We start from the raw sequence: 20,545 nt of genomic DNA on the forward strand, positions 1-20,545 counted from the left end.
GCTTTCTTTCCTGGGGGCTATGAAAACTCCACCCTGAGCAGAAGGCCGTCTGTCTAGTGCCCGAGCCCCATTTTTCACAGTCTTTTCACATGCCCTTTTCCAACAAGGTGTGCCTTCCCCCCAAACAGTACATTTTCTACTTCACTGTATTCTCATTAGATTCAAATTAGGGCAAGGACCTTCATGCGGACGATTTGAGGCTTAGGATGGTCTTGCTAATGAAGTCAGCCTTGGAAATTGTGAAGGCTGGGGGGGGGAAAGGTTACGGAATAGAGATGAGGCGGGTATCCCGGAGGGGCAGACAATTAGACTCTGGGCAGTTGGTAAGTAGCCAACATTATGGATTGACAAGAGTCTGCAATTAGCCCTGACAAGGTGGTTTTTCCCCCTCTATAATCCCTCTTCCTTCTCAGAGTGTTCATGTGAGGAGAACGAAAGGCCAAACTTTCTCAAGCCGAACTTTCCTACCTGTCAACAGATACTGACTAAAGCACTAGGCTTTCCCCCTTCACAGGAAGACGAACGATGCCATCCTGAAAAGAGTTACATTGAGGTAACGTGAGCTTAGAAGGGGGTTAACTTGGTCGAAGCTCGGAAGAGGCCGCTGCAAATTTACCACGGTTTTGGGTCATGTGGGGGGTGCAAAATTCCTCCCAACCCCTCCCCCTCCCCATCCCACACTTACCTTAGTTCTTTTCCTTTTCCTACAACTTTTTCAGGCTGAAAAAAGGCCTGTTCACAGTACAGGATAAAAACGGCCTGAGGAACTACAGTTCCCAGGAGACCTTGGGGCTCACAAGGGAAGTATAGTTCTCATCAGGCTGTTTTTAGCCTGAACTGAGAATAGGCCTTTTTTCAGCCTGAAAAGGTTCTAGGAAAAGGAAAAGAACTAAGGTAAGTGTGGGAAGGGTGGCACCGTGGGGGGGGCATGGGGGGGCGGAAAATATAGACTGTGCACTGGGCGCAGTTTGGCCCAGCTACGCCTCTGACTCCTTCAGTTACTTAAGGAGTAACTTTGGCATTACTTAAGGAGTAACTTTGGCAAATTTCATTGTGACCCCGCTAATGTGACACTTGACTTCTCGCTTGGCTTCGTAGCAGCACGCTTGTGGCAGTTTGTGGCTGTCTGGGGAAAATGCCAGAACTAAATCATCTCGTTGAATGGAGGAGAGCCAGTCTTCCTCTGGGGGTCACGGTCCTTTGGGTCACTCAACTGACCCGCTTGCATAGAGCACCGAATCGCTTCATCCCCTCGACTGTGCCGTCGGCCAGTCCTTTAAAATGACTAATATCGAATGCAAGTCATTGCCTGCTTATTGCTTTTGTGCCGTCAGCGCTATCTATTTGAAAAGCATTTGCGGCAACAAATCACAAAAGTTAGCGAGGTTCATGCACAGGCACAAAGCAGAGAGGCTCGAACTGCATCCAAATTACCTCAGACACATCCAAAGAGCTCGCCGAAGATTTGGCTCCTGTAAGCAGGCAGCTGTTTAGGAATGCCACCTATCAATTTGCCAACGATCTGGGACCAGGGACCACTTATTCCAATAAGCCTGTGATCACTTTCGGAATTTGAGGGATGAGGGATGCTGGTGAAATTCAGAAGAAATGAGATCAACGCTTCATTGTGGCCTGTTTATGTGCCTCAGCTCCAGGGCAGCCATTTTGTGACTAGCCTCCTCTTCCATGGCAGCCATTTTGTGACTAGCCTCCTCTTCCATGGCAGCCATTTTGTGACTAGCCTCCTCTTCCATGGCAGCTATTTTGTGACTAGCCTCCTCTTCCATGGCAGCCATTTTGTGACTAGCCTCCTCTTCCATGGCTGCCATTTTGTGACTAGCCTCCTCTTCCATGGCAGCCATTTTGTGACTAGCCTCCTCTTCCATGGCAGCCATTTTGTGAGTTCCAACTCAGTCATGCTCCCTCACTCTGGCTTCTCAGAGGCTTGGGGTTTGGAGTGAGCCCAGGGCAAAGGCCAAAAGCCCCTGCTCTCTCTTACAACTAGCTCAGTCAGCTCCTCACGACCACAGACCCGAACTCTAGCCTGACTCTATTTTAGGCAGCAATTACCATTTCTTCTCCATTACGCTCATGAGGTTTCCAGAAAGGGGGGGTGGGGTGGGGGATGTCACACAGCATATATCCTGAGCTACTTAAAGCAATATTTGCTCAGAAGGAAGGCTTCCTTTTTCAGGCTTTAATTGTTTAGCTGCCACGTTTAATTAGCTTTCAGGGCTCGCTTTCCAGATTTTATAGACTATGGCTGCAACAAGATTAAGAAATGTTTGTTTCCTTGGTTTGCTTCAAGGGATCCTCTATGAGCCCAGCACGGCTCTTTTGTGCTGCAGGTTCCACAGCTAACTCCATCCATCTTCACGGTATTCTGCACATGGTTTGGTACATATTAGAAACTTTGGGGTTTGCGGCTCTAGTCTTCCCACTGTTTGCAGCCATGGGTGCGTCGGGTGTGCCATGCACAGCGTGAAATCATTTGTTTGTCCTCCAAGAAGAAGAGTTCTGTTGGGAGACACTGGGATGGATTGCTTATGCAACCTCTTTCTGTGGGTTCTGTGGGGCAGTACTTGGAAGGAGTTGCAAAGAACTAAATTTAAACAAAACAGTTTACTTCTCTTAACAAATAACACTTTTAAAACATTTAACATTGGACATTGACACTTTACAGTCCTGTTGAGTTTGCATTTTCAAGTCCTTATATTTACAGTAAGCTGACCATCCGTCCCGCTTTTGGCGGGACATTCACGCCTTGAAAGAACTTGTCCCTTGTCCCGCGGGTTTTCCCCAATGTCCCGGGTTTTGGAAGGCTGCCGCACTGCCTTCTGGGGCGCAAGGCAGTGCGGCAGCCTCCCGCACGGCCGCGGTTGAACACCGCTGCGCAGCTAAGGGGCGCTGCCATTTCCCGCCCTGTCACAGGGTGGGAAACGGCAGCACCCCAGAAGGCTGTGCGCTCCTGCGGCCGCATGCGCACGTGGCCGCAGAGGCATGGCCTTCTGGGGCGCTGCCATTTCCCGCCCTGTCACAGGGTGGGAAACGGCAGCGCCCCAGAAGGCAGTGCGCTGTGTGTGTGTGTGCGAGTGTGTGTGGCTGCACGAGTGTGTGTGTGTGAGTGTGTGTGGCTCAGTGTGTGCGTGTGAGTGTGCGCTCCGTGTGTGTGTGCGAGTGTGTGTGGCTCTGGATCTGCCAGCGAAGCTAATGTCAGTGGATCTGCCAGCGAAGCTAATGTCGAAGAGAAAGTATTGGCTTCCAATCCTATAATGGAGTCTATTGGGAATGCCAAAACCACGTGGAACGACAACAGTAGCCGTTTTGGGAAGTACATTGAAATCGGATTTGACAAGAGGTATCGAATCATTGGTGCTAACATGAGAACTTACCTCCTAGAAAAATCAAGAGTGGTGTTCCAGGCGGAAGAGGAGAGAAACTATCATATCTTCTACCAACTCTGTGCTTCTGCGACTTTGCCTGAATTTAAGACGTTGCGATTAGGGGGTACAAACTATTTTCATTACACAAAGCAAGGGGGCAGTCCAGTGATTGACGGAATCGACGACGCCAAGGAAATGCTGAATACCCGGCGGGCATGCACGTTGCTAGGTATCGTCGATTCCTATCAGATGGGAATTTTCCAGATCCTCGCTGCTATTCTTCACCTGGGCAATGTGGCATTCACCTCTCGAGATGCTGACAGCTGTACGATACCACCCAAACACGAACCCCTCAGCATCTTCTGCGATCTCATGGGCGTGGAGTATGAACAGATGGCTCACTGGCTTACCCACAGGAAACTGGCCACGGCTACCGAGACCTACATCAAGCATGGCCTTCTGGGGCGCTGCCATTTCCCGCCCTGTCACAGGGTGGGAAACGGCAGCGCCCCAGAAGGCAGTGCGCTCCGTGTGTGTGTGCGAGTGTGTGTGGCTGCGCGAGTGTGTGTGTGTGAGTGTGTGTGGCTCAGTGTGTGCGTGCGAGTGTGCGCTCCGTGTGTGTGTGCGAGTGTGTGTGGCTGCGCGAGTGTGTATGCGCGAGTGTGTGTGGCTCCGTGTGTGTGTGCGAGTGTGTGTGGCTGCGCGAGTGTGTGTCCCGGCTCTTGAAGGTGACCATCTGGTCACCTTAATTTACAGCCTACTGATATTGCCAAGTCCAATTCTTCTTTGCTAGTGGTTGGTTTTGAAGACTTCAGAGGCTTGGTGAACGGGATTCAAGATGATGAAGGTTCCCAGAAAACTCTCACCATTTACATACACAAAAACCCTGACACAATAAATTCTAACATTTACAATATAGCAAAAATAAACAACTCCCTTCCCACTAGTTCCCCACAACATTGCAGTTACCTTAAACAAGGTGTTAAGGGCTTAGTAAAATCAATCAAGGTCCCAGCCTGGTAGCCTCGCTTCTTCCAACCTCATGAGTTCTGCAGCCTTCGGCTTCTTTTCAGACTCCACCCCTTTCTGGGTCATCCCATTCTTACATAGGGGTTACACTTACACCAAATTCTTTTTAATTGGAGAAGGCGGGGATTGAACCTGGGGTCTTTGGTATTCAAAGCAGACATGCTTCCACGAAGCCATGATCTCATTCCCATCTTCTCAATGATGATGTTCCCTGGGAAATCTTGGACCATTCCTTTCCTCGCCATAAGTCAGCTGTAACTTGATGGTTTACAAAACGGGTGGAAAGGGGGATTGCTCTTGCATTTGGCACAATTGAAAACCATGGTTTATATTTTCTGCACTTACTTCAATATAAATATATAAACCAATATGATATAAACCAATAAACCATGGCATATAGCAGCAGTAGCGTAGGAGGTTAAGAGCTCGTGTATCTAATCTGGAGGAACCGGGTTTGATTCCCAGCTCTGCCGCCTGAGCTGTGGAGGCTTATCTGGGGAATTCAGATTAGCCTGTGCACTCCCACACACGCCAGCTGGGTGACCTTGGGCTAGTCACAGCTTCTCGGAGCTCTCTCAGCCCCACCCACCTCACAGGGTGTTTGTTGTGAGGGGGGAAGATTGTAAGCCCCTTTGAGTCTCCTGCAGGAGAGAAAGGGGGGATATAAATCCAAACTCTTCTATATTTTCTGCACAGTGTTTGGAATTGCCCCAAATTAAATTAAGAGGCGCAAGACGGTCAGGTTTGTAACTATCAGGTGAAATAGCCAGAGAGTTACTCCAAAGAGTTACTTTGATTATTCAATGAGTATCTCTCAGAAACTGGCAGCCTAAAACTTTGCCAAGGAAGTGACTTAACTGGCGAATGAAAAAGCCGGGGCTCCTCACGCCGGCCTCTGAAATTTAATTTGCACTCCGTTTCTGAGAAGGAAATGTCTGTAAAGATGAATCTGAAATGCTTCTCTTCCCCCGCCCCCTCTGACAAAGAGTTTTATAAAGTTACAAGGTGAAAGAGATTTTGTGTTTTGAATGGCACCGGCTGTTAATTTTCTCCTTCTTTGCATGCCAATATGAAGTCAGGGAAAAATGAAGCGCCTTTATCAAATGGACTTTTTGGAGAAAGAGAGAGAGAGAGAGAGAGAGAGACGATATAGCGGGACTTGAGGGAACGAATTCAGATAGGATATAATAATCTTTTTGCCTATAAATGCTAATTTTCACTCCAAATTCTCAGGGTGACTTCCAACCCTTCTTCCTGGGTGAGCGCAAATTAAAAGAAGCGCCTTCCAGACTTCTGTTGCCTATTTGTCTGGATGGGTTCCCCCACCCCCAATGAGATAACATTAAAAATCGCATAATCGAAATGCATATTTTACCACAGATTTAAAGAACTCTCTGCTTATCCTTGGATATACAGCTTACCCTTTTTTTTTTTAGAGAAGGGAGTCTGACTTTTTGCTCTTGGAAGAGACTTGGAGCATATTTGAGAACGTCTGATGTCTTTCCCATGCGATAGGAACAATAACAGCCAAATCTCAAAAGATTCAGGAAACGAGATAAAGGCTTCTAGAACCTTCCATATATGTGAGGCAGGGGCTTGCATGCAGGTTCTGGGTTCAGGAAACGAGATAAAGGCTTCTAGAACTTTCCATATATGTGAGGTGGGGGCTTGCATGCAGGTCCTGGGTTCAGGAAACGAGATAAAGGCTTCTAGAACCTTCCATATATGTGAGGTGGGGGCTTGCATGCAGGTCCTGGGTTCAATTTCCTTTGCTGCAGCTTTAAAAAGTATCAGATAGTAGTCAGGAAAGAACCGTACTGGAGAACCAGGGCAGCCGCCACCAGTGGAGTAGATGATTCTGGCTTTGACAGATTAGTTGTCTCTGATTCAGCATAAGGGAACTTCATGTGTACATCAAAGTTGCACCAACTCAAGATCCAGTGAGGGGAAGTACCATATATACTCGCATATAAGTCGACTTTCTCAGCACATTTTTTCTGCTGAAAAAGCCCCCTTCGACTTATACGCGAGTGAGGTGTATTTAAAAAAATATTTTAGGGTTTTTACTTTGTCGGCCTTTAGGGGGGCGCAGTTTTTAGGTTAGCAGCACCAAACCTTCAGGATATCATCAGGTGACATTCCTGATGATACCAGCCAAGTTTGGTGAATGTTGGTTCAGGGAGTCCAAAGTTATGGACCCCCAAAGGGGGTGCCCCTTCCCCCATTGTTTCCAATGGGAGCTAATAGTAGATGGGGCTACATTTAGAGGGTCCATAACTTTGGACCCTCTGAATCAAACTTCACTAAACCTAGGTGGTATCATAAGTACAGTCTCCTGCTGACACCAGCCAAGTTTGGTGAAGGTTGGCTCAGGGGGTCCAAAGTTATGGACCCCCAAAGGGGGTGCCCCATCCCCCATTGTTTCCAATGGGAGCTAGTAGTAGATGGAGCTACATTTTGAAGGTCCATAACTTTGGCCCCCCTGAACCAAACTTCACCAAACCTGGGTGGTATCATCAGGAGGGTCTCCTAAAGATACTCTGAAATGTTGGTACTGCTAACATAAACACTCCTCCCTTGACAGAAGCATTTAACCTACTGATGCCTCAATTAATGTAAGTTTATTGGTATCTATTTTTATTTTTGAAATTTACCAGTAGCTGCTGCATCTCCCACCCTTGACTTATACGTGAGTCAATAATTTTTCCCAGTTTTTGTGGTAAAATTAGGTACCTCGATTTATATGCGGGTCGACTTATACATGAGTATATACAGTAGTTAGTGTGAAGACCTGTCTTCACACACACCCCCCCCCCAAATTTACTCGACCCAGTTGCAATGCTGCATATAGCTACTTTGATGGTGTAAAAATCACCAGAAATGTAGGAAAAAACCCCACCAGCAATGATAATCCAGTGCAGAAGAACTCCAGCTGTCTTGGTGGTATCTACTAGGCTACATATTCGGATATACTGAAACGGGGATTCGGCTGTTTCAGCTATCCCGATCATTTTGCAGCCGAATCAAGCCGAATCTGAATTTTTTGCTCAAGCTTAATATCTCCTAAACTTTGAAGCTAGAAGGATGACCGCTTCATAAATGCTGTTTCTATGTAAATGAAATGTGTGATTCAGGTAGATATCAGTCAACATCATGGCCGTCAGTTCTGGTGGCTTGTCCCCCCTCAGGACAGCAACATGTGACAACTGTCCCTCGATGCTAGCCTACCATGCAGGATTGTTGTGAGAATAAAATGGCAATTGGCAGAACTGAATGGAGAAATGGGAGACAAAACTGGGACCTCTGGATATGCTCATCAGAAAAACATTTGTTCCCAGAATATGGTTCGCAGAGACATAATATACTAACAATCTTGCAAGTCTGGATCTTGGCCTGGACGGAAGACGTAAAAACTATGTGCGTGCTACGTGGAGTTTCTTTAAAGAATAGCAAGCTCTCAAGTTCTTTGGGGGTGAAGGATGCTGCCGAAAATTATGAAGCTTATTTTGGATTACTTTCCTTAATCCTGTTTGTGTCTGTCAGTTTGGGGTCTGTTGTTCTCGTTGCTCGATAGAGGTTAGGAAGAGCTGTCCAAAATCTCATCACGCGCATCTTCTCTTTGGACTTCTTCTGTCACTCATCGGCAAAGCCAGCCCAAGACAAACAGTCAAGGGAAAGAGGCTGTAATTAAATATACCCTTTATCAAAGCCTTGGCATGTTCTCTGAAGGCGATGGCGCCTTCAGCGGGTCGCGTCCCTCGTTTTGGGAACCCTCCGAAGAGCCGGAGTTGCTTGATGGCTCCAATTGCTTTGAAGCTTATTTATGTTTCAGAACTGTCATGATGTCAGTGCTGCAGCACCCGAGCCTGAGATGACCTCAGCACAGAGTTCTCTGCTTCTGACATTTCCTTCCTTAGATGACACCTTCGCTTCGGAACATATTCTCTCCGCTTGTCTGTTTTCCTTCCCCTCCCAACCCCTCTGCGCCTCCTTGCCAGCTGATGATCGGGCAGGGACGCAGCAAACTTTATCTCATCTTTTCTATAATTCAGTAAGTTTTGTTCAGGAGCTAGTAGAGATAGCCAATGGACAGCTGGGAGAGGAAATCCAGATGTGAAGCTATGTTTTTATTCATGCCCTTCTGGCCCAACCAAATGTTGATGCAAACTGTTGCCTTCTGAGTCAGACCATTGGTATACCTAGATTAGGGGTCTGCAACCTGCGGCTCTCCAAATGTTCATGGACTGCAATTCTCATCAGCCCCAATTGGCCATGCTGGCAGGGGCTGATGAGATCTGTAGTCCATGAACATCTGGAGAGCTACAGGTTGCAGACCCCTAATCTAGATCTACTCTGACTGAAGCAGCTCCCCAGGTGAGGTTTTTCCCATCTCCTACCACCTGAGATGCCAGGGACCAAACCTGGGACCTTCTACATGCACACCTGGCACCTTTCACAAGCAAACTTATTTTGACCAGGGTCACATGCAAAGATCTTTCCCATTACCTACTAATTGCCGACACTGGGGATTGAACCTGAGACTTTCTGTATGCAAAACAGGTCCCCTACCACTTAGCCAGAGTCTCAGGTAGAGATTTTTCCATTCACCGACTAACTGCAGATCCTGGTGGGTGAACCTAGGACCTTCTGCTTGCAAATCAGATGCTCAGCCATTAAGCCATAGCCCCTTCTTTCAGCATATTCGGCTTTAGCATTTTAGGGTTGTCGGTATGCCGAGACAGATCTAAAAAGTCTTCAGCACCACAGAAGACCCGGTCGGAGAAATAAGCAATTTACAACCGAGTAAATAAAAAGCTTTTGGGAGGGAAGGAAGCATGGAATAGCCTAACATTGTCAGATCTCAGAAGCTAATCAGGGTCAAATACTTGAATGGGAGACCACCAAGGAAGGCTCTGCAGGGGAAGGCAATGGCAAACCACCTTTGATTTTCACTTGCCTTGGAAGCCCCTTGCTGGGGTCACCATAAGTCTGTTGCAGCGTAACACTGACATATAAATAAAAAGCTTTGCTTAGTCCTAGAGAAGGTCCCCCCCCCACCCCCCCCCCCCCCCACCCCCCCCCCCCCCCACCCCCCCCCCCCCCCACCCCCCCCCCCCCCCACCCCCCCCCCCCCCCACCCCCCCCCCCCCCCACCCCCCCCCCCCCCCACCCCCCCCCCCCCCCACCCCCCCCCCCCCCCACCCCCCCCCCCCCCCACCCCCCCCCCCCCCCACCCCCCCCCCCCCCCACCCCCCCCCCCCCCCACCCCCCCCCCCCCCCACCCCCCCCCCCCCCCACCCCCCCCCCCCCCCACCCCCCCCCCCCCCCACCCCCCCCCCCCCCCACCCCCCCCCCCCCCCACCCCCCCCCCCCCCCACCCCCCCCCCCCCCCACCCCCCCCCCCCCCCACCCCCCCCCCCCCCCACCCCCCCCCCCCCCCACCCCCCCCCCCCCCCACCCCCCCCCCCCCCCACCCCCCCCCCCCCCCACCCCCCCCCCCCCCCACCCCCCCCCCCCCCCACCCCCCCCCCCCCCCACCCCCCCCCCCCCCCACCCCCCCCCCCCCCCACCCCCCCCCCCCCCCACCCCCCCCCCCCCCCACCCCCCCCCCCCCCCACCCCCCCCCCCCCCCACCCCCCCCCCCCCCCACCCCCCCCCCCCCCCACCCCCCCCCCCCCCCACCCCCCCCCCCCCCCACCCCCCCCCCCCCCCACCCCCCCCCCCCCCCACCCCCCCCCCCCCCCACCCCCCCCCCCCCCCACCCCCCCCCCCCCCCACCCCCCCCCCCCCCCACCCCCCCCCCCCCCCACCCCCCCCCCCCCCCACCCCCCCCCCCCCCCACCCCCCCCCCCCCCCACCCCCCCCCCCCCCCACCCCCCCCCCCCCCCACCCCCCCCCCCCCCCACCCCCCCCCCCCCCCACCCCCCCCCCCCCCCACCCCCCCCCCCCCCCACCCCCCCCCCCCCCCACCCCCCCCCCCCCCCACCCCCCCCCCCCCCCACCCCCCCCCCCCCCCACCCCCCCCCCCCCCCACCCCCCCCCCCCCCCACCCCCCCCCCCCCCCACCCCCCCCCCCCCCCACCCCCCCCCCCCCCCACCCCCCCCCCCCCCCACCCCCCCCCCCCCCCACCCCCCCCCCCCCCCACCCCCCCCCCCCCCCACCCCCCCCCCCCCCCACCCCCCCCCCCCCCCACCCCCCCCCCCCCCCACCCCCCCCCCCCCCCACCCCCCCCCCCCCCCACCCCCCCCCCCCCCCACCCCCCCCCCCCCCCACCCCCCCCCCCCCCCACCCCCCCCCCCCCCCACCCCCCCCCCCCCCCACCCCCCCCCCCCCCCACCCCCCCCCCCCCCCACCCCCCCCCCCCCCCACCCCCCCCCCCCCCCACCCCCCCCCCCCCCCACCCCCCCCCCCCCCCACCCCCCCCCCCCCCCACCCCCCCCCCCCCCCACCCCCCCCCCCCCCCACCCCCCCCCCCCCCCACCCCCCCCCCCCCCCACCCCCCCCCCCCCCCACCCCCCCCCCCCCCCACCCCCCCCCCCCCCCACCCCCCCCCCCCCCCACCCCCCCCCCCCCCCACCCCCCCCCCCCCCCACCCCCCCCCCCCCCCACCCCCCCCCCCCCCCACCCCCCCCCCCCCCCACCCCCCCCCCCCCCCACCCCCCCCCCCCCCCACCCCCCCCCCCCCCCACCCCCCCCCCCCCCCACCCCCCCCCCCCCCCACCCCCCCCCCCCCCCACCCCCCCCCCCCCCCACCCCCCCCCCCCCCCACCCCCCCCCCCCCCCACCCCCCCCCCCCCCCACCCCCCCCCCCCCCCACCCCCCCCCCCCCCCACCCCCCCCCCCCCCCACCCCCCCCCCCCCCCACCCCCCCCCCCCCCCACCCCCCCCCCCCCCCACCCCCCCCCCCCCCCACCCCCCCCCCCCCCCACCCCCCCCCCCCCCCACCCCCCCCCCCCCCCACCCCCCCCCCCCCCCACCCCCCCCCCCCCCCACCCCCCCCCCCCCCCACCCCCCCCCCCCCCCACCCCCCCCCCCCCCCACCCCCCCCCCCCCCCACCCCCCCCCCCCCCCACCCCCCCCCCCCCCCACCCCCCCCCCCCCCCACCCCCCCCCCCCCCCACCCCCCCCCCCCCCCACCCCCCCCCCCCCCCACCCCCCCCCCCCCCCACCCCCCCCCCCCCCCACCCCCCCCCCCCCCCACCCCCCCCCCCCCCCACCCCCCCCCCCCCCCACCCCCCCCCCCCCCCACCCCCCCCCCCCCCCACCCCCCCCCCCCCCCACCCCCCCCCCCCCCCACCCCCCCCCCCCCCCACCCCCCCCCCCCCCCACCCCCCCCCCCCCCCACCCCCCCCCCCCCCCACCCCCCCCCCCCCCCACCCCCCCCCCCCCCCACCCCCCCCCCCCCCCACCCCCCCCCCCCCCCACCCCCCCCCCCCCCCACCCCCCCCCCCCCCCACCCCCCCCCCCCCCCACCCCCCCCCCCCCCCACCCCCCCCCCCCCCCACCCCCCCCCCCCCCCACCCCCCCCCCCCCCCACCCCCCCCCCCCCCCACCCCCCCCCCCCCCCACCCCCCCCCCCCCCCACCCCCCCCCCCCCCCACCCCCCCCCCCCCCCACCCCCCCCCCCCCCCACCCCCCCCCCCCCCCACCCCCCCCCCCCCCCACCCCCCCCCCCCCCCACCCCCCCCCCCCCCCACCCCCCCCCCCCCCCACCCCCCCCCCCCCCCACCCCCCCCCCCCCCCACCCCCCCCCCCCCCCACCCCCCCCCCCCCCCACCCCCCCCCCCCCCCACCCCCCCCCCCCCCCACCCCCCCCCCCCCCCACCCCCCCCCCCCCCCACCCCCCCCCCCCCCCACCCCCCCCCCCCCCCACCCCCCCCCCCCCCCACCCCCCCCCCCCCCCACCCCCCCCCCCCCCCACCCCCCCCCCCCCCCACCCCCCCCCCCCCCCACCCCCCCCCCCCCCCACCCCCCCCCCCCCCCACCCCCCCCCCCCCCCACCCCCCCCCCCCCCCACCCCCCCCCCCCCCCACCCCCCCCCCCCCCCACCCCCCCCCCCCCCCACCCCCCCCCCCCCCCACCCCCCCCCCCCCCCACCCCCCCCCCCCCCCACCCCCCCCCCCCCCCACCCCCCCCCCCCCCCACCCCCCCCCCCCCCCACCCCCCCCCCCCCCCACCCCCCCCCCCCCCCACCCCCCCCCCCCCCCACCCCCCCCCCCCCCCACCCCCCCCCCCCCCCACCCCCCCCCCCCCCCACCCCCCCCCCCCCCCACCCCCCCCCCCCCCCACCCCCCCCCCCCCCCACCCCCCCCCCCCCCCACCCCCCCCCCCCCCCACCCCCCCCCCCCCCCACCCCCCCCCCCCCCCACCCCCCCCCCCCCCCACCCCCCCCCCCCCCCACCCCCCCCCCCCCCCACCCCCCCCCCCCCCCACCCCCCCCCCCCCCCACCCCCCCCCCCCCCCACCCCCCCCCCCCCCCACCCCCCCCCCCCCCCACCCCCCCCCCCCCCCACCCCCCCCCCCCCCCACCCCCCCCCCCCCCCACCCCCCCCCCCCCCCACCCCCCCCCCCCCCCACCCCCCCCCCCCCCCACCCCCCCCCCCCCCCACCCCCCCCCCCCCCCACCCCCCCCCCCCCCCACCCCCCCCCCCCCCCACCCCCCCCCCCCCCCACCCCCCCCCCCCCCCACCCCCCCCCCCCCCCACCCCCCCCCCCCCCCACCCCCCCCCCCCCCCACCCCCCCCCCCCCCCACCCCCCCCCCCCCCCACCCCCCCCCCCCCCCACCCCCCCCCCCCCCCACCCCCCCCCCCCCCCACCCCCCCCCCCCCCCACCCCCCCCCCCCCCCACCCCCCCCCCCCCCCACCCCCCCCCCCCCCCACCCCCCCCCCCCCCCACCCCCCCCCCCCCCCACCCCCCCCCCCCCCCACCCCCCCCCCCCCCCACCCCCCCCCCCCCCCACCCCCCCCCCCCCCCACCCCCCCCCCCCCCCACCCCCCCCCCCCCCCACCCCCCCCCCCCCCCACCCCCCCCCCCCCCCACCCCCCCCCCCCCCCACCCCCCCCCCCCCCCACCCCCCCCCCCCCCCACCCCCCCCCCCCCCCACCCCCCCCCCCCCCCACCCCCCCCCCCCCCCACCCCCCCCCCCCCCCACCCCCCCCCCCCCCCACCCCCCCCCCCCCCCACCCCCCCCCCCCCCCACCCCCCCCCCCCCCCACCCCCCCCCCCCCCCACCCCCCCCCCCCCCCACCCCCCCCCCCCCCCACCCCCCCCCCCCCCCACCCCCCCCCCCCCCCACCCCCCCCCCCCCCCACCCCCCCCCCCCCCCACCCCCCCCCCCCCCCACCCCCCCCCCCCCCCACCCCCCCCCCCCCCCACCCCCCCCCCCCCCCACCCCCCCCCCCCCCCACCCCCCCCCCCCCCCACCCCCCCCCCCCCCCACCCCCCCCCCCCCCCACCCCCCCCCCCCCCCACCCCCCCCCCCCCCCACCCCCCCCCCCCCCCACCCCCCCCCCCCCCCACCCCCCCCCCCCCCCACCCCCCCCCCCCCCCACCCCCCCCCCCCCCCACCCCCCCCCCCCCCCACCCCCCCCCCCCCCCACCCCCCCCCCCCCCCACCCCCCCCCCCCCCCACCCCCCCCCCCCCCCACCCCCCCCCCCCCCCACCCCCCCCCCCCCCCACCCCCCCCCCCCCCCACCCCCCCCCCCCCCCACCCCCCCCCCCCCCCACCCCCCCCCCCCCCCACCCCCCCCCCCCCCCACCCCCCCCCCCCCCCACCCCCCCCCCCCCCCACCCCCCCCCCCCCCCACCCCCCCCCCCCCCCACCCCCCCCCCCCCCCACCCCCCCCCCCCCCCACCCCCCCCCCCCCCCACCCCCCCCCCCCCCCACCCCCCCCCCCCCCCACCCCCCCCCCCCCCCACCCCCCCCCCCCCCCACCCCCCCCCCCCCCCACCCCCCCCCCCCCCCACCCCCCCCCCCCCCCACCCCCCCCCCCCCCCACCCCCCCCCCCCCCCACCCCCCCCCCCCCCCACCCCCCCCCCCCCCCACCCCCCCCCCCCCCCACCCCCCCCCCCCCCCACCCCCCCCCCCCCCCACCCCCCCCCCCCCCCACCCCCCCCCCCCCCCACCCCCCCCCCCCCCCACCCCCCCCCCCCCCCACCCCCCCCCCCCCCCACCCCCCCCCCCCCCCACCCCCCCCCCCCCCCACCCCCCCCCCCCCCCACCCCCCCCCCCCCCCACCCCCCCCCCCCCCCACCCCCCCCCCCCCCCACCCCCCCCCCCCCCCACCCCCCCCCCCCCCCACCCCCCCCCCCCCCCACCCCCCCCCCCCCCCACCCCCCCCCCCCCCCACCCCCCCCCCCCCCCACCCCCCCCCCCCCCCACCCCCCCCCCCCCCCACCCCCCCCCCCCCCCACCCCCCCCCCCCCCCACCCCCCCCCCCCCCCACCCCCCCCCCCCCCCACCCCCCCCCCCCCCCACCCCCCCCCCCCCCCACCCCCCCCCCCCCCCACCCCCCCCCCCCCCCACCCCCCCCCCCCCCCACCCCCCCCCCCCCCCACCCCCCCCCCCCCCCACCCCCCCCCCCCCCCACCCCCCCCCCCCCCCACCCCCCCCCCCCCCCACCCCCCCCCCCCCCCACCCCCCCCCCCCCCCACCCCCCCCCCCCCCCACCCCCCCCCCCCCCCACCCCCCCCCCCCCCCACCCCCCCCCCCCCCCACCCCCCCCCCCCCCCACCCCCCCCCCCCCCCACCCCCCCCCCCCCCCACCCCCCCCCCCCCCCACCCCCCCCCCCCCCCACCCCCCCCCCCCCCCACCCCCCCCCCCCCCCACCCCCCCCCCCCCCCACCCCCCCCCCCCCCCACCCCCCCCCCCCCCCACCCCCCCCCCCCCCCACCCCCCCCCCCCCCCACCCCCCCCCCCCCCCACCCCCCCCCCCCCCCACCCCCCCCCCCCCCCACCCCCCCCCCCCCCCACCCCCCCCCCCCCCCACCCCCCCCCCCCCCCACCCCCCCCCCCCCCCACCCCCCCCCCCCCCCACCCCCCCCCCCCCCCACCCCCCCCCCCCCCCACCCCCCCCCCCCCCCACCCCCCCCCCCCCCCACCCCCCCCCCCCCCCACCCCCCCCCCCCCCCACCCCCCCCCCCCCCCACCCCCCCCCCCCCCCACCCCCCCCCCCCCCCACCCCCCCCCCCCCCCACCCCCCCCCCCCCCCACCCCCCCCCCCCCCCACCCCCCCCCCCCCCCACCCCCCCCCCCCCCCACCCCCCCCCCCCCCCACCCCCCCCCCCCCCCACCCCCCCCCCCCCCCACCCCCCCCCCCCCCCACCCCCCCCCCCCCCCACCCCCCCCCCCCCCCACCCCCCCCCCCCCCCACCCCCCCCCCCCCCCACCCCCCCCCCCCCCCACCCCCCCCCCCCCCCACCCCCCCCCCCCCCCACCCCCCCCCCCCCCCACCCCCCCCCCCCCCCACCCCCCCCCCCCCCCACCCCCCCCCCCCCCCACCCCCCCCCCCCCCCACCCCCCCCCCCCCCCACCCCCCCCCCCCCCCACCCCCCCCCCCCCCCACCCCCCCCCCCCCCCACCCCCCCCCCCCCCCACCCCCCCCCCCCCCCACCCCCCCCCCCCCCCACCCCCCCCCCCCCCCACCCCCCCCCCCCCCCACCCCCCCCCCCCCCCACCCCCCCCCCCCCCCACCCCCCCCCCCCCCCACCCCCCCCCCCCCCCACCCCCCCCCCCCCCCACCCCCCCCCCCCCCCACCCCCCCCCCCCCCCACCCCCCCCCCCCCCCACCCCCCCCCCCCCCCACCCCCCCCCCCCCCCACCCCCCCCCCCCCCCACCCCCCCCCCCCCCCACCCCCCCCCCCCCCCACCCCCCCCCCCCCCCACCCCCCCCCCCCCCCACCCCCCCCCCCCCCCACCCCCCCCCCCCCCCACCCCCCCCCCCCCCCACCCCCCCCCCCCCCCACCCCCCCCCCCCCCCACCCCCCCCCCCCCCCACCCCCCCCCCCCCCCACCCCCCCCCCCCCCCACCCCCCCCCCCCCCCACCCCCCCCCCCCCCCACCCCCCCCCCCCCCCACCCCCCCCCCCCCCCACCCCCCCCCCCCCCCACCCCCCCCCCCCCCCACCCCCCCCCCCCCCCACCCCCCCCCCCCCCCACCCCCCCCCCCCCCCACCCCCCCCCCCCCCCACCCCCCCCCCCCCCCACCCCCCCCCCCCCCCACCCCCCCCCCCCCCCACCCCCCCCCCCCCCCACCCCCCCCCCCCCCCACCCCCCCCCCCCCCCACCCCCCCCCCCCCCCACCCCCCCCCCCCCCCACCCCCCCCCCCCCCCACCCCCCCCCCCCCCCACCCCCCCCCCCCCCCACCCCCCCCCCCCCCCACCCCCCCCCCCCCCCACCCCCCCCCCCCCCCACCCCCCCCCCCCCCCACCCCCCCCCCCCCCCACCCCCCCCCCCCCCCACCCCCCCCCCCCCCCACCCCCCCCCCCCCCCACCCCCCCCCCCCCCCACCCCCCCCCCCCCCCACCCCCCCCCCCCCCCACCCCCCCCCCCCCCCACCCCCCCCCCCCCCCACCCCCCCCCCCCCCCACCCCCCCCCCCCCCCACCCCCCCCCCCCCCCACCCCCCCCCCCCCCCACCCCCCCCCCCCCCCACCCCCCCCCCCCCCCACCCCCCCCCCCCCCCACCCCCCCCCCCCCCCACCCCCCCCCCCCCCCACCCCCCCCCCCCCCCACCCCCCCCCCCCCCCACCCCCCCCCCCCCCCACCCCCCCCCCCCCCCACCCCCCCCCCCCCCCACCCCCCCCCCCCCCCACCCCCCCCCCCCCCCACCCCCCCCCCCCCCCACCCCCCCCCCCCCCCACCCCCCCCCCCCCCCACCCCCCCCCCCCCCCACCCCCCCCCCCCCCCACCCCCCCCCCCCCCCACCCCCCCCCCCCCCCACCCCCCCCCCCCCCCACCCCCCCCCCCCCCCACCCCCCCCCCCCCCCACCCCCCCCCCCCCCCACCCCCCCCCCCCCCCACCCCCCCCCCCCCCCACCCCCCCCCCCCCCCACCCCCCCCCCCCCCCACCCCCCCCCCCCCCCACCCCCCCCCCCCCCCACCCCCCCCCCCCCCCACCCCCCCCCCCCCCCACCCCCCCCCCCCCCCACCCCCCCCCCCCCCCACCCCCCCCCCCCCCCACCCCCCCCCCCCCCCACCCCCCCCCCCCCCCACCCCCCCCCCCCCCCACCCCCCCCCCCCCCCACCCCCCCCCCCCCCCACCCCCCCCCCCCCCCACCCCCCCCCCCCCCCACCCCCCCCCCCCCCCACCCCCCCCCCCCCCCACCCCCCCCCCCCCCCACCCCCCCCCCCCCCCACCCCCCCCCCCCCCCACCCCCCCCCCCCCCCACCCCCCCCCCCCCCCACCCCCCCCCCCCCCCACCCCCCCCCCCCCCCACCCCCCCCCCCCCCCACCCCCCCCCCCCCCCACCCCCCCCCCCCCCCACCCCCCCCCCCCCCCACCCCCCCCCCCCCCCACCCCCCCCCCCCCCCACCCCCCCCCCCCCCCACCCCCCCCCCCCCCCACCCCCCCCCCCCCCCACCCCCCCCCCCCCCCACCCCCCCCCCCCCCCACCCCCCCCCCCCCCCACCCCCCCCCCCCCCCACCCCCCCCCCCCCCCACCCCCCCCCCCCCCCACCCCCCCCCCCCCCCACCCCCCCCCCCCCCCACCCCCCCCCCCCCCCACCCCCCCCCCCCCCCACCCCCCCCCCCCCCCACCCCCCCCCCCCCCCACCCCCCCCCCCCCCCACCCCCCCCCCCCCCCACCCCCCCCCCCCCCCACCCCCCCCCCCCCCCACCCCCCCCCCCCCCCACCCCCCCCCCCCCCCACCCCCCCCCCCCCCCACCCCCCCCCCCCCCCACCCCCCCCCCCCCCCACCCCCCCCCCCCCCCACCCCCCCCCCCCCCCACCCCCCCCCCCCCCCACCCCCCCCCCCCCCCACCCCCCCCCCCCCCCACCCCCCCCCCCCCCCACCCCCCCCCCCCCCCACCCCCCCCCCCCCCCACCCCCCCCCCCCCCCACCCCCCCCCCCCCCCACCCCCCCCCCCCCCCACCCCCCCCCCCCCCCACCCCCCCCCCCCCCCACCCCCCCCCCCCCCCACCCCCCCCCCCCCCCACCCCCCCCCCCCCCCACCCCCCCCCCCCCCCACCCCCCCCCCCCCCCACCCCCCCCCCCCCCCACCCCCCCCCCCCCCCACCCCCCCCCCCCCCCACCCCCCCCCCCCCCCACCCCCCCCCCCCCCCACCCCCCCCCCCCCCCACCCCCCCCCCCCCCCACCCCCCCCCCCCCCCACCCCCCCCCCCCCCCACCCCCCCCCCCCCCCACCCCCCCCCCCCCCCACCCCCCCCCCCCCCCACCCCCCCCCCCCCCCACCCCCCCCCCCCCCCACCCCCCCCCCCCCCCACCCCCCCCCCCCCCCACCCCCCCCCCCCCCCACCCCCCCCCCCCCCCACCCCCCCCCCCCCCCACCCCCCCCCCCCCCCACCCCCCCCCCCCCCCACCCCCCCCCCCCCCCACCCCCCCCCCCCCCCACCCCCCCCCCCCCCCACCCCCCCCCCCCCCCACCCCCCCCCCCCCCCACCCCCCCCCCCCCCCACCCCCCCCCCCCCCCACCCCCCCCCCCCCCCACCCCCCCCCCCCCCCACCCCCCCCCCCCCCCACCCCCCCCCCCCCCCACCCCCCCCCCCCCCCACCCCCCCCCCCCCCCACCCCCCCCCCCCCCCACCCCCCCCCCCCCCCACCCCCCCCCCCCCCCACCCCCCCCCCCCCCCACCCCCCCCCCCCCCCACCCCCCCCCCCCCCCACCCCCCCCCCCCCCCACCCCCCCCCCCCCCCACCCCCCCCCCCCCCCACCCCCCCCCCCCCCCACCCCCCCCCCCCCCCACCCCCCCCCCCCCCCACCCCCCCCCCCCCCCACCCCCCCCCCCCCCCACCCCCCCCCCCCCCCACCCCCCCCCCCCCCCACCCCCCCCCCCCCCCACCCCCCCCCCCCCCCACCCCCCCCCCCCCCCACCCCCCCCCCCCCCCACCCCCCCCCCCCCCCACCCCCCCCCCCCCCCACCCCCCCCCCCCCCCACCCCCCCCCCCCCCCACCCCCCCCCCCCCCCACCCCCCCCCCCCCCCACCCCCCCCCCCCCCCACCCCCCCCCCCCCCCACCCCCCCCCCCCCCCACCCCCCCCCCCCCCCACCCCCCCCCCCCCCCACCCCCCCCCCCCCCCACCCCCCCCCCCCCCCACCCCCCCCCCCCCCCACCCCCCCCCCCCCCCACCCCCCCCCCCCCCCACCCCCCCCCCCCCCCACCCCCCCCCCCCCCCACCCCCCCCCCCCCCCACCCCCCCCCCCCCCCACCCCCCCCCCCCCCCACCCCCCCCCCCCCCCACCCCCCCCCCCCCCCACCCCCCCCCCCCCCCACCCCCCCCCCCCCCCACCCCCCCCCCCCCCCACCCCCCCCCCCCCCCACCCCCCCCCCCCCCCACCCCCCCCCCCCCCCACCCCCCCCCCCCCCCACCCCCCCCCCCCCCCACCCCCCCCCCCCCCCACCCCCCCCCCCCCCCACCCCCCCCCCCCCCCACCCCCCCCCCCCCCCACCCCCCCCCCCCCCCACCCCCCCCCCCCCCCACCCCCCCCCCCCCCCACCCCCCCCCCCCCCCACCCCCCCCCCCCCCCACCCCCCCCCCCCCCCACCCCCCCCCCCCCCCACCCCCCCCCCCCCCCACCCCCCCCCCCCCCCACCCCCCCCCCCCCCCACCCCCCCCCCCCCCCACCCCCCCCCCCCCCCACCCCCCCCCCCCCCCACCCCCCCCCCCCCCCACCCCCCCCCCCCCCCACCCCCCCCCCCCCCCACCCCCCCCCCCCCCCACCCCCCCCCCCCCCCACCCCCCCCCCCCCCCACCCCCCCCCCCCCCCACCCCCCCCCCCCCCCACCCCCCCCCCCCCCCACCCCCCCCCCCCCCCACCCCCCCCCCCCCCCACCCCCCCCCCCCCCCACCCCCCCCCCCCCCCACCCCCCCCCCCCCCCACCCCCCCCCCCCCCCACCCCCCCCCCCCCCCACCCCCCCCCCCCCCCACCCCCCCCCCCCCCCACCCC

This window comes from Sphaerodactylus townsendi, linkage group LG17 (assembly GCF_021028975.2).
Source record: "Sphaerodactylus townsendi isolate TG3544 linkage group LG17, MPM_Stown_v2.3, whole genome shotgun sequence".
NCBI lineage: Eukaryota > Metazoa > Chordata > Lepidosauria > Squamata > Sphaerodactylidae > Sphaerodactylus > Sphaerodactylus townsendi.